This window comes from Mastomys coucha, unplaced genomic scaffold, assembly GCF_008632895.1.
Source record: "Mastomys coucha isolate ucsf_1 unplaced genomic scaffold, UCSF_Mcou_1 pScaffold3, whole genome shotgun sequence".
NCBI classification, from domain to species: domain Eukaryota; kingdom Metazoa; phylum Chordata; class Mammalia; order Rodentia; family Muridae; genus Mastomys; species Mastomys coucha.
In genome coordinates, this window is record NW_022196909.1 from 3,652,870 (window position 1) to 3,667,950 (window position 15,081).

Genomic DNA, 15,081 nt, shown 5'->3' on the forward strand with positions numbered 1-15,081 from the left:
AATATTTTAGAAGTAATTTCATGAAATTTTATATATATATGTCACTTTATGTATTTACATACACGTATGCCACTTCTTGTATATATAAAGTTTTATTATTGCTAAGTGAATAATTTCTGTAGAGAATGAAAATAAAAGCTCCACCATATTTAAGAAGTAAATATGTGAAAGAATTTTTGAATTTCACGGAGGCTATTTTGCAACACTTTCACAATATGCGAAGCTCAGTATCCTGCCTTAGCTTTAACAACATGTACTTGAGTGGTCACATTTTAGGTTTATGGGGGAACAATGGATGCAAAAGAAACATAAAAGACTCCGCCAAACGCTCGACACCTGACCTTTAATCATTGCTTGGACTTTACTTTAAGAACATGACAACTCTGTATAAAATGTGTGCCCATGCATGAACACACACACACACACACAGAGTTGGGGTATCCTTAGACTTAATAGTCAGTAGGAAAGGCCCTCTTTAGCAATCACTCTCCAGAAATGAAGGTTTGGAGGACCTCGCCTGTCACATGTCTCCTGAGGTCAGAGCTACTACAGAAGGAGATGAAGTCTGAGGCCCCAAACTGGCGACTTACTTTTCTGCTTTTTCTGGACATTAAAACGAGCCAAGAATGGTGTGCCTTAAACAAATAAAGATTGAACATGTGTGTCACAAGATTCCTGGCGAGCCAGGAAACAGATCCAGCCTTGAAGCTGCTCTCTTGATGGCAGGCTCTGACTCAGAAACCCAGCAGAGCCCAGCAGAGCTGTGTGGCCTGGAAAAGCCCCTCCTCTGCCTTGTTTTGTCTTCCCCAGATGAGAGAGGGTAAAGAAAGTCTGGAAATCTGACCCAACTCAGGCTAATAAAGGGCTTTTGTCTGTGAACCTGACCACAAACGATTCATTAACATCCCAATGAAAATTTTTTGTCAGGATCCCACCCCCATCTTTAGAGAAATAAACAATTTGAAACAAAACTGAAGTCCAAGTGGAATCAATTCCCTCTTCAAACTCATGCTGTCTACTGCATGTAAAGGTATTTATTTCTCCATGACAAAACAGTTGTTATAGATTTACTTCCATAGGCATGTTCTTAATTAAGTTTACAATCTGTTTTGTCAAAAGTAAAGCAGGGAAAAAAAAATCTTTCCAAAATGTCTCTAGTTAATCTTTAAGTAATAGCTAAGTTAGATTAAGAAAAATAAAAACACACATGCTTCATTTGTATGCCCAGTAGGTGAATAATTATGTCCTTATCTTAATGTTAGGTAGAGTTAAATTTTCATAAATTCCAAAAATGTTCAAAGGAAATTAGTAATTCTTCTTTAGAATTTAATCCTTTATTCCTTAATGCTAACTAAAGGTAGGTACCAATTTTCAAGAGAAGTATACACTGAATTTCATCTCTGTCGTATTCTTCCCTAAGAAGCATCGGTAATGCTTGACCTTTTAATAACTGACTTCAATTTAAATTAGAAAATATCAGTGGCATTAAATTATATTCACCATTTATTAATATAACATTTAAGCTCAAGGAAAATGCCAGATCCAAAATTTCTGACAATGAAAATTCATCCTAAGCAACCTTTGTCTATGCCCTTTGTAAGAAATACAAAAGCAGCTGAGGCATCTTCTATGCTGGCGTTCTTCAGTGTCACCAGCAGCACCCATCGCTCTACTGGAAAGACTTTCACCCGATTTACCTTCTACTTCTATGAGGAAAAAAGGGTTCTCTGCATCTCCAACTTAAGGGTAAAATAGTACACAGTCCCTTTTAAAAGCAGGGGACCCTAGAAACAATCTCTTTCACAGGGAAAGAATTCTTTCCAGTCATGGTATGGTAGTGGTGTAAAATGTCAGTTCTAGATATTAATGTGATTTAAATTTACCCTCCGATAACTAGAATTAATCTTCAACTCCCGCTTTAATTGCCTCTATTCCCTTCAGTACCTGTGTTTTTTGTGGCACTTGGAACAAACAAGACCCAAGCCCTGGGATCTGACAGCAGCATGGCCAAGTGATTAAGAGAAGAGGTTGATTGGCAGAATGCTGCCCTGCTCTACACTCAAGCATTTCCTGGAAACCTGCCCACAGATAGTGGGACTATTTTTAGCAGCCTACCTCCAGGTTAAAGTAGCTATTAGATATCAGATACACCCCCCTCCTCAGGGGCCCTTTCAGATGCAGTAAAATAGAACATAAAAGGGTGTAATTGGATGATTACAGCTAAGAACTGTAATCAGGAGCCATAGGGTCCCTCTCTCTCCTAAGTGCTCTGGGACACAGCCCCAGGATGACTCTTTACCTTCCGGCCCAGCGGTAGCTGGCTTTAAGGCAAGGGTTGCAGGCCCCTCCCTGCCTATGCAGCTCCTCAGAAAAGTTCATATTGGGGTTGTCTTCTTTTCACACATGCCGGGTACCAGGGAAGAGCATGGAGCTTGCACATCTGTGTACAATCTTCTGTGCCAGGCCCTGTTTATTCATGCAGTTACTTCAACAGCCATATGAAGTTGGCATTATTGTGTGGCAAGAGTGTAGTGGCAAGAGTGTAGTGGCTGGAGACCAGAACATCAGATTAACCAGAAGTTCAAGCGACAGAAACTTGGTGAGAAAAGCAGGTAGGTGTATGAAAACACTCTACATAGCATTATACTCCCTGTGGCCCTGAGCAGTATAGGTATTTTTCCTCTGCTGACTGGCCTACTCCTATTCTCTGGAATGCTTTAATAAACATAATAATCTTTAATAAGCTGTCTCTATTTCTAATCAGATCTCACTGTTATGACTTCTTATCCTGGGACACCACAGTGCCAAATGAATTGCCCTCAAGAACTCAGATCTCTGACCCCATAATGTGGTGGTTTAAATAAGAAATATGCCTTACCCCCACAGCTCAGGTATTTGAATACGTGGTGGCCAATGATGTGGTGTAGCCTTACTGGAGGAAATATTTCACTGGGATAGTCTTCGAGAGTTTATAACCTCACCCCACTTCTCTTTGCTTCCTGTTTGTGGTTGTACATTTGATCTCTTAGTATCCTGCTGCCAACTACCACGATTTCCAACCGTATGGACTGTCCTGGAGTTATAAACTCACATTAGCCCTCCTTCCTATAAGTTGCCTTGGTCATGGTGTTTTAGAACAACTACAAAAAAGTTACTAATATGGGCACTGTGCATGTTTTTCTTTCCCTTATTCTTATCTTATTTTTCAGGTACCGAATGAACAAATGCCCCAGCATGCTTCCCTTGGGATTCTGGGCTTTCTCAGTCCTTCTCCAAATGCCTCCTCAGTTTTTATCATACAGCCGTTTGCTGACTTCCATTTCTGATCATGCCTGCTTTCTTGAATACTCACTCCAAAAGACATGAATATCTCTCCTTCTCTTCATTTCCTTCATCCCGATTGATGTGTTGGAGCAGCGGGTCGCGTCAGAACATACCACACTAGGCCCAAACAGTTCCACGTGTAAGAGGTTTAATTGCGAGGGAGTAGGGGTAGTGGCCCGGAAAGAGAGGAGAGATAGAGAGAGAGATGGAGGAAATGTTCCCCCGTGTATATATATATATGGGACCCCCAAATTCCCCAATAACATTTATCCCATTTTATCCTTGAGCACACTTTACTGCTATGGGCTAAAAGTGTGAATTCCTCTCAAATTCATATGTAGCCTCCAGTATGAGGGTAATTAGAAATGGATATCTTTGACTGATGAATAGATGCTAAGGGAGGGACCCTGTGAATAGGTTTATTGTGTTATAATAGGTTTATTGTGTTATATGGGATCATATTCCCTTTCCATCATGTTAGGATATAGTTTGAAGGCATCATTTTGAAGCAGAAAACAAAATTTTACCAGCATACACATCTGGCAGTTTGTTCCATTTGGACTTCTGAGATTCTAGATTTATAAGAAATAAAATTCCTATTGGCTACAAGCTACCTTGTTCATGGTTTTAGGTACAACAGCCCAAATGGACTGACTTACTAGTCAGCCATGATCACATGGCTAGTGAGCATCAGGGCTGGACTGGACTGGGGATACCCATGTCGTCCTCTTACATTCTGCTCTTTGAAATTGTGAAGCAGTTTCCATAGCTATAGTGGCCATGAAACATACAAAACCCAGCTATGTTAAAAAGAGAGAAAGCCATACTATGGACAGGATCATTGGGATAACAAGTTTAACCTGGAGTGGTCATCGGGATGCCCAGCCTCCAGAGTCACTAGACTCATGCCAGCCACTTGCATTGTGGGTATTTTAGAGGCTATAAACATGGGTTAACACAAATTTCCTACTATGTGCTAGATCCTGTGCAAGGTGAATATATTGAGTGAATATATTGTCTCACTCAATGTTCTCAAAAACCTGTGGTCTAAATACATGCCCTCTCCCATTTCACTGATAAGGAAATTCAGACACAGCGAGATCAGCTAGCAAATGGCTTGTATTTAGACCCAGTTCTTCTACCCCTCAACTCCCATCTCTGTACCTTCATTAGGATGGAGTCATATGTACTAATACAACCACAAAGTTATGTGGCAGAAGTCATGGCTTTACAAAGCTTTTAGTTTATTTAAGTGATTCTTTAACGTGAAAGAACAATTCTACTTGTCAGAGGTCATCATATGTCTTTGGTAAACACTTTCCCAGTGAATGACACAAATAACTAACTTATTCCAAGGTTTGCAGAGCTATTGCATCCTATACTTATGGAACACAAGCTGTTCTCCAAGAGCTTGAACAGTTTAGGTTATCTCATCCTTTCCAATAATTTCAACCCTTTAAGGCCCACCAACATCTGGCCCAGTAGCTCATCCATGGTAGACACAAATGACTCTGCTCTTCCTGTTATCTGAAGTGGCAATGGTACCACAGGACATCAAAGGGGGAGTGAAGCAACCAGAGGCAGGAGTGCAATACGGTCTGGAAAGCTGGATGGATGATGAACTGTAAGGGTGATAAGGGTTTTGAAGATCGATGGAGAAAGACGAAGGGTGGTCCAGATGAGAGGAAACATAACAATGAAGGCTGAGATGGAAACAGAATTCAGCTGTCTTGGAAACATGCTAAAGGACAGTTGGATGATGCAGGATCACAGTCTTCAGTGCCATTTGGGACTTGTTTCATAAAACAAGCAGAGCCTCTTGATCAGCTCTGCAGAGCAAAGACACTGGTCTTGGTGTTATATGAAGGCCATGCACATAAGCCAGCATTCTCCTGCTAAAACTTTAAAAGGAATTTGTAGTGCATTTTTTCATTTTACAAATTAGTGGGTTTTTATATATATATATATAACATTTCCAAGTGACCAATACCAGGCTTCCATCATGGCCACCTTCTTGTATGTCTTTTTATACTCCCTTTCTCCCCCTGTTCTACTGGTCTCCTTCTTCAATAGTCTCCATTCTACTTCCCATTAATTTCTTTTTATTTGGCTTTTATTGATTTATTATTTCCAGTGTCACAGGATGGAACCTGGGGCCTGGTGTGCCAGGCAAGCAATCTACCATGGAGCCATATTGCCAGCCCTTATTTTTAATGCTTGCTTCCTGCATATCTTGTGATTATTGTCTTTTCATGTACGGATTATTTTGCTTAACCAAATAACCTCCATGTGCTCCTCCTACTTTTCTGAAAATCATATAGGTTCATGTTAATGTAAATGTGTGGTTCATACTCCACTGTGTATAAGCACTCTATTCTTCTTTATTGACTCATCTGTTTATGGGTCTCTTGTCTGTTCCCCTACCTTGGCTTTGTGAACAGTGCTACAATAAACATGGGGATGCAGTCAAAATCTTTGCATGCTGGCTTCATTTACTTTATAAGACAACCCAGGAATGGTATGGCTGGATTATGTGGTAGAGGTGGCACTCTACTGATCTCTATATCAGCTGTGCTAATTTAAATTCCTAGTCTAAAAGAGTAAAAGATTGTCTTTACCTCTATAACCCCATCAGCATTTGTTATAATCTGGTAACAGATATGCTTACAGGAATGTGCTGAAATCTCAATGAAATTTTGATTTGTATTTCCTGGATGGCTAAAAAGATTGAGCAGGAAAAATTAATTTTTAATGGCTATTTACCTCATGAAGTTTTGTTTCTTATACCTTTCTCCACAACTTGACACAGTTTCAAGCTGTAAAATTTTACCTTCCAAGACTGTACAAACTTCAGTAAGGACATTTCCTATGGATGTTTGTAACAACTGGTGTAAGAGTGGGTCCCAGGTGAGAGATGACTTTCTTATCAACACAGCAGGGAAAGGGTCATGGACAGCTAGCAGCCTTCCACACTGACTTGGTGATTAGCGATTGTGGTGAAGGATGGAGTTGAAGCACCTGAATGAGACTGACAGTGCCCTCCCAGGATGACAGATTCTTCAGAAAGGACAGCTGTTGGCATTATTTCCTGAACTTACTTTCTGAATCAAAATCTTATTGTGTGTTAACCTTACATTTTTGCATATACAGGTTGGGTTAAAGACAATTTTTGAAAAAACAGGATCTCTCTCAGTGGCCTTAGCTAGCTGGGACTTACTGACACACCAGAATGGCCTGAAACATGGAGCAACCCTCCTGCTTCTGCCTCTTTCTTGCTGGAATGACAGGCATGAGTCATCATATTTGGCCCCTGTATTGTCTAATGGATGATTCACTTGTTTGGAAACCACGCTTACATTTAAAGCGTGAAGTAAGATCCTGGATTTGACAGCAAATGAAATGGATTTGTAAGCAGAAAGGGATTCTAACACAATGGGTGCATATTATTGCTGGGCAGAATTTTTGGAAATCTGAAGCTTAGCACTATTTAGGACACCAGTCAGCAGTATAGAAGACCCAGACTTTTAAAAAGATACCTTTAAAAATGATAACACAGGAAAGGCTCAGAGACTATACACACATAACAGCTGGTTATGGGTAGGGAAGGAGGATGCTCAGCCTCTCGTCTGTTTTTTGGTAAAATTGTTTAGATAAACAACATAGTGCCTTGATATATACATAAATATAATTACTAGATAGGAAAATTCATGCATTTATCTCACAACTTTACCTGATGTGCATATGTGTGTTTGTGTCTATGTATTCATAAAGAACAATTTGAAATCTGCCATAGCAAGTTTCTAGAATATGAGACAGCATTATTTAATATAAGTTAAGGCATTAGACTTATTCACACTACAGAAACCTCGTATATTTTAAATGCGTTATAGTGGTTTTCTACATTTCTTCTTTCTGGCAACTATAGCACCACTCTCTACTTCTATACTGTTAACATTTTTCAATTTTATATATTAAGGAGACCATGAATGTTTTCTTTTATGTTTTGAGATTTAATTACATCATTACCCCATTCCCTTTCCTATAAACCCTACAATGCACTCCCCATGCCTCTCTTTCAAATACACGGCAGTTCAACTGTTGTCTGGCGGAGCTTATGTGTGTTAGCTAATGGCTTAGTATCCAAGCACTCCATTATCTCAATCTGTGAGGAAAGCTAAGGTTTAGTTATTGTCATGCTGCTGGCCTCTGGAGATTGGCAAAGAGCTCTGCTTTTATCATTACCATCCTGTCCTCAAGTAGGGATTCCCGTACCAGATAACCCACTAGTGACCAGAGAGATAAAACGGAGGCACCGGTGGACAGCCAGCAAAAGACTTTTCAAGCTTCTGTTTATTGTTAACTACTGTTAAGTTTTATTTTGAATTTTTATAAATTATTTGGTTTGATAAACTGCAAGTGAAAACTACAAAGCACAATTCTGTCTGTAAGGCAAAGATTGTAGATATGGGGAGCTGGTTAGTATCAACTGTTATAGAGTTCATGAAATAACTGATACTTTTAAAATTAAGTATGTAATGGTAAATGAAGAGTTAGGTAATTCCAAACTGACTTCATTAAATAAATATCTATTAGGTTCTTCAAATAGATCACAGCATATACATATAGTTTAATAAAGCAGATAAGTGAATAACATACATTCATCCAATATTTGCATATAAAACATATATTTCATTCTGTAACTCACCCCCAAATATCAATAAACAATTGAGTTACAATATGGCCTGTATCTACATCTCTACTATCTCATACAAATTACCACAATCTTAGTAGCTTCCAAACACCCACAAAACTGTCTTTTGCTGTATGCTAGATAAAGCTTTGGGGTAGTCCGGTGTGCCTGGGTTTTGTGCATTGGATCTCATGTGTTGGGTTTAGTTGCTGTTCTCTTCTGTATTTGAAGTCTTCTTGCAAATTTACTAACTTTGGGAGAATCCCCATCAGCTGGGGCCTTCTTTTCTAGCTGATTGCTAACCATGAATGTCCAGTGGCACTTCAGACCATGATAATTTTCTTGCCTGGAGACCTCTAGAAAGTAACTCACACCAAGGGTACATGCTTTCTCGTAGGTCTGTTGGAACATGTATCTCTGACTTCCTTTTTCTCAACTAGATGGAAAACAAAGAATCAAACAACAAACAAAAACCCCAAACTTCTCTTTTGAAGTGGTTAGGAGGGGAGGTCAGACCTATAAGGGAATATCTCTAGTGTAGGGACCAATTACTTGGGGGCTTAACTCTATCTGCAGAATTCCTTCACAGCCTAATTAGAATAGGGTTTGAAATGTGTGAATATCAGGAGCTAGAAACTGTGGGGACTATTAGAACTCTGATTAGCATAGACTTTTATATCATCAGAGGCTTATGGTATCACAAAAGGCAAATTAACCATAAGATGTATATTGCATGAAATACACATTTCATGGGATGTGAGAGACTTCAGAAATAAAAATCTGAAGGACTGAGAAACTGTATTTCCACGAACCATCACAGACTATGGTAGGAGGGCAGGGGGATGACCTGAAGGTAACACATGAAGCTTGCAAGCCTGTTCAGATTTCTTCTGATATATCTGAGACTGGAAATTAAGAGATTCAGATTTTGAGGTATAGATAATATACCCTAAAATGATGGTCTTTCATCTGTTTTGAGGGGAAGCCAATTAGTTATATAACTTGGAGGCATCAAAAAACAAACAAACAAGCTGGGCGGTGGTGGCTCACGCCTTTAATCCCAGCACTTGGGAGGCAGAGGCAGGTGGATTTCTGAGTTCGAGGCCAGCCTGGTCTACAGAGTGAGTTCCAGGATTGCCAGGGCTATACAGAGAAACCCTGTCTCGAAAAAATCAAAACCAACCAACCAACCAACCAAACAAACAAAAGGAAATTACTTTTAGTGTCTGGTTTTGTTTTGTTTTTAATTTTAAATTGTCCTTAAATAGGATGTGGGTGTACTTTGCAGTATCTCAACCTAAAAGTTATCATGTATTTAATTTTCCTACGGAAGGATTGCTGTGGTGAAGCCTACTCTAGACTCATGGAGTCTGCTGTGGGAAGGACATCCAACCAAGGGTAGCTTTACCTTGGAGCTAGTTCTGCCTGTTCTGTGATCCGAGTCTGCCCTTATGAGTATCGCTGAACTGATCAAACACTTAGCTCCTAGGAAGGCTACTGCAACAGAATCCTGCCAGGAACTGAGTAGGTCCTTAAATGAGGTAACTGAAGAGGCTTTGTCTTTTTAATTAACAAAGATGTGAGCAAACTTTGGGGTCTATAAGGATGGTGGGTTGTTTCTCTAGACTGAATTGGGAAAAAGAAGAGGAGTGTGGGTCTGAGAACCCAGAATAGGATTTTTGGAGTCTCTGATAGGATTGTGAATTGGGATAAAAAGTTGTTACAAATGCATAGAAAGTAGGGAGAGAAGTAGAGGAGCTTGAGCTCTTTATCACCACTCTTGCTGATCAACTATTTGTCAACTTGATGCAAGCTTAGGGGGTCTGGAAAGAGGGAACTTCAACTGAAAAAAAGTGTCTCCACTGCAGTAGCCTATAGGCAACTTTATGGCACATTTTCTTGATTAATGACTAATGTGGGTGAGTCTAGTTTAGAGGATGTCACCCCTGGGTATCTAGGTTCTGGGCTGTATACAAAAGCCAATGCAGCAAGCCATGAAGTACAAACTATCAAGCACCAGTTACTGCCTTCAGGTTCTCGACATGAGTTACTACCCCAACTTCCCTTCATGGGTGGATTGTAAACTGTAAGATGAAATAAATAATTTCCTCTCCAAGTTGTTTGTGGTCTTGCCATGTCACAGCAACAGACACCAAACCAATATACTGCCCTTCTTATCTTTAGTCACAGGGGAAAAACATCTGCTGAGCTAGTCATGGGAAGTCAGATTCCTGAGGCCGGAATGTTGTGGGGGAAGGTAGAGAGATCAGGTAAATCAGAGATATTCAGTACAGTTTCCTAACCCATATATCTGGGCTGTGTCAGGGCCATAGGCTCTCTGACTCATGAAATCTGTGTCTTCCTCATGTGATTCCACACAGGGACTCAGCCAGTATTTGGACACAGCCTTCTCTAATAATGCACTGGTGCTAATGTCTTTCTTACTACATTATGGCTTCCTGAGAGCAAGAGGTAGCCTATCAACTTCTGTAGTCATTGTATGTCAGTGCTTAGTTCATGGCAAGCGATTAGCAAATGCTCATGCAATTGACATCTATGGGCTCAATGGTAAACTAATATTAAAGTCCTACAAATGCACTGTGTAATGGGGAGATACACAAACACACAGTACTCTCATTGCTTTCGGACACACACTGTGCCCTAGAAGCAGATGGGGGCAGATTTATGTCCCCCTCTGCTCCCAAACTCCTGATACTAAGAAAAATCTGAATTTCAATTTCCATTTTTCCTTATAGTTAAAATCATCAATTTTGAGTGGGACTGATTACCCATTCTCTAAACCTGTTCACAACAGAGGAGTGGCAAAAACAGGACAAAGGACCCAGAGCAATGAGCAATCCCAGAGCAGTTGGTTGCCTGTGGAATTAGGTGGCCTTGGGATGAGATATGAGGCTTTTCCTCACGTGGGATCTAGACTGCCAAGCAGAGCCCTGAGTGTGCTTAGTTTATGGAAAAAATGTTATATTTTATTTCTTGACATTTTCAAAGCCCTAGGTAACGATGCCTGTGGTCAGTGTGATTGATGATAATTGTTCCGGTTCCCGAAGAATCACATGCTGAAGAGTCACAGGCACTGTTAGTCTGGGGGAAAAATGTAAATGTCATAATTTGGTTAATTGGTTTAGCATGCACTTCTTCCACATGTCTGAAAGCAAATGTAATTGAGGGCTGTGGTTTCTGGGGCATGGCCAGCTGTACAATGTGACTAACAACTAAGGAAAATATCATGGGTTGTCACATGGTAAAAGATCTTTTATCTTTTTATTTACCTCTTTTGAAAACACGAAGGTTTTTTTTTTAACTTTTTAACATTTCAGTATTTAAGTATGTTACTGAAGTATGAAAGAAGAATTATGCAAAAAGAACAACCACTGGATTACCCAATTTGAAAAACAACATAAAATGCGCTTTTAAGTCATATGGCTGGAGCATGCCAACCCAGAGTTTCCTATTTCAAAATTGAATTTGCAAGAAGAGAAGAGCTCTTGCAATTCTTTAAACATTTTGATGATGATAAGGGTCTTTCTCAAGAAAACCTATATCAGGAAATTCAAATACTAGTTTAGAATATTAATCTGCCTTTGCCTTATGATCTAGAACATAACTTTATTCAGAAATCCCAAGCAGTGGTGAGGTGACCCCTGGGTTCATATGCTGTTTCTAATTGACAGGATAGGAATTTCATGATCTCAAGATAAGTTTACAAACTAGCCAGTCCCCTCTTACTTTCGCCACCATTTTCCCATAAACACTCTTTGTGCTGAAAACAAAGTAAAAAGACGCCCTAACTCAAGGCTTCTTGAACTTCTTGCTCTGGGATGAACTGAAGATGCCATTTAGATGTTTCTCAGTGTCCCCACCTTCTGTGAATTGTGCACAGTTCCCATCTTTGCGGTGGGTGCATCTGGTAGCCAGAACCTACTGCTGGTTCCAAAGCTCTTTTCTTGCTCTTCTACACTATTCCTTTCTCTCCCTCATTGCACATAGCGCACATATATTTTTCGCAATGTTGAAGACTAGGAGTGTATGTACATAAACAACCAGTTATGTGTGGGCCCAGCAGTTTGGAAGAAGAAATTGTTGCTGAACTCTCCAGATTCTGTTGCTTTCCAGGTCCTGCCTCTTAGCCTCAGAGTGACTAACTGAGCCATAGAAGCCTATGGAAAGTCGATTCCAACAATGGCTGGAGGAAACTTTCCAGAGTGTTACTGGGAGGAATGCCAGAACCGCCCCCTAAAACAAAATCAGACTTCAGAAAACAGAGAAAGGAAGGAAGGCTAGGATAGGGCTCCCAACTTTTTTGGGAACTGGATAAGAGCTTTGAATGGTGGGAGGGTTATCCAAATAAATGATTATAATAAAGACAACTCACTTTCTTCTTAAAAATGGAAATCTAAATTTTACATTATATACCAGAGACATTATTGTCAAAAAATGAAATTTAGTGTTGTAGGTAGAGCCTGGGGATAGAGTGCTTTCCTAGCATTTGTGAGACCCTGGGTTTAATCCCCAGAATTAAATACATTGAAAACAAAGTAGTTTTAATTAATTGACTGACAAATCAATTTAAAAATCCAAAAAAAAAGATGGCTGGAGTGGAGTAAGAACCAATGTAGGAAGAAGAGATTTAAAGAGAGAGAGAGAGAGAGAGAGAGAAAGAGAGAGAGAGACTTTTTTATTTGACTTAGGACATAGCTTTGTGGAAGTGTGTCTGTCAATACATCTGCCCCAGATAATATGCTTTTGCTATAAGAACTGAGAAAGCAATGACAGAGAGAAGTTAAGTGATGACAAAGCACAATCAGCTAACTAGCAAATATTCCAACCAATGTTGTGATGCTGTTCTAACTCCGTAAATATACTCTTTTGGTTGCTTGTTACAGGTGTGTGTGCGTGTGTGTGTGTGTGTGTGTGTGTGTGTGTGTGTGAACTTTTCAATCTGCAGGATCATACTCAAAAATATTGGAATTATGGGTAATTTTGTAGGTTTTTTGGTACCTATATTTTGTGAATACTTACAACAAACATATCTTAATTGTGTAAAAAATGAGTGATAATAAAAATTGCTTTCATAGTACCATGATGTTATCTCTCATATTGTTGCATCCCATAGGAACTTAATTGCTGCTGGACAAAGGGCTTGAGAGGAACAGACTGAGACAGATTTGTTATTAGTATATAATTAATATATAATATTTAATATATAATACCATATACTCTATACTAAATATATGTTATAATATCCACTGCCATTGTACTGAAATTTGACTTGTTCATAATAACTATTGAGATAACCTGATACAGTCAGTAAATAAAACATAATTATAACACAGACTAACTGATTTCCATGTAAAACCATTCATAATATTTATTCAGCTAAGTGTCTTTGCTCTTATAAAGTATCATATTGACAAGAATCACCATGTTTTCTGCTCATCTCCACAGATGCAATGAAATTTCTGCTTTGAAAATCTTTGGCCCTAAAGGAGCATTGAAGACTTGGTTAACCAGGCTATGGCTTTGTTGGAAGCTAATCTGTAAGCAATGATTCCTTAGGGAAGGAAATCCAGTCATTGGGGGTACAGCCCCTTCTTTCCCCTTCTTTTGCTTTCTGTCTGCAGTGATGTAAGCAGCTGCTTCTGCAGTGTGTTCCTACCATGCTGTATCATCACACCATAGGCCTGAAGATAACAAGGGCAAGTGTCCAGGGATTACAACTCTAAAGCCATGAATCCAGATCTTTCCTCCTTATGATTTGATTTCCTCAGCTGCTTTTTGACAGTGATAGCTGACTGACAGTTGTCCAGGTGAGAGTTATGGTAGAGCACATCCTTAGGTGCCATGTTAGTCATTTGCTACAAGTGTCTAGATGTTTGGGATGGATGGTAGTAGATCTTACTTTTCTATCAGTTCTCTTTATATCGTATTCCTTTGATGGGCACGATTCTCTCCCAGACAAGTCTTTTTTTTATCTTTATTTGTAAATGATCTGAAGCTGAAAAGTAACCTCCCCTCCCAAATCCCACACATAGCATGCTCCCTCGACCAACAACTCAGTGTCCTCTTTGCAGATTTTACATAGAGTCTAAAATTTCTTGATGGATTCTGGACTCTGGAGAGGTAAACTCTTCTGGCCCATCTTGAGTCCTATTTCCCAAAGACCAGGTGAAGGAATGGCAATCAGATGGCGGTTGAAAGACAATTTCCCAGGCACTCCAAGTTTTTTCACCTCTCTGGCCAATTACTAAAAGAAGATACCACTTGGATGTCATTTTCTTTGCCTTATTCAGAATTGCTTCTTCTTTGGCTCTAAATGAGCATTCTGAGTTTTCATCAAGGGAGAGTGAAAATCACTTGTCCTATGTCTGTGCTTCTAGGTGTCATCATCTACTTACAACAGAACATCTAGAGCAAAACCTTCCTTGGAAATTTCTTTCAAAATAGTAGTATGGAACAAACACACAAACAAACAAATAAACAAAATAATTGAGTAAATCTATTAAATACACAGGTATGTTGAATGCAAGGAATTATTTGGGGGCCTCTAGAATCACACCAGTGTCTTCTTACTGGCTTTCCTACAGTCTTGTCCATGTCTCCAGTGGATAAGATTTAGGTATGCTGACTCATCTTAGGAGAATGCTGACTCATTTTTAGGAGAATACTAATTCATTCTTAGCAGAATGCTGACTCATTCTTAACAGAATGCTTACTCATGAGAGAATCCTGACTCATCTTAGGAGAACGCTGACTCATTCTTAGGAGAATGCTGATTCATTCTTAGCATAATGCTGGCTCATTCTTGTATTAATCTGACTCTCATCTTGAAAGCTCAGTTTCCTTCTTTTGGAATCTGCTTTTCTGCTATCATAAAGACTACTTAGGAGAGATCAGAATCAGAACCACTACAGATGGGCCAGTAGTCTCACAATGTGGGATGCAGTACATTACCACAACCAGAAAAACAGAAATATCTTTGCAACTTAAGGGCAAGTGTCTTTCCTAATGGTGTTAGATAAACCATCCTGACTTCTGTGGCAGTAGCC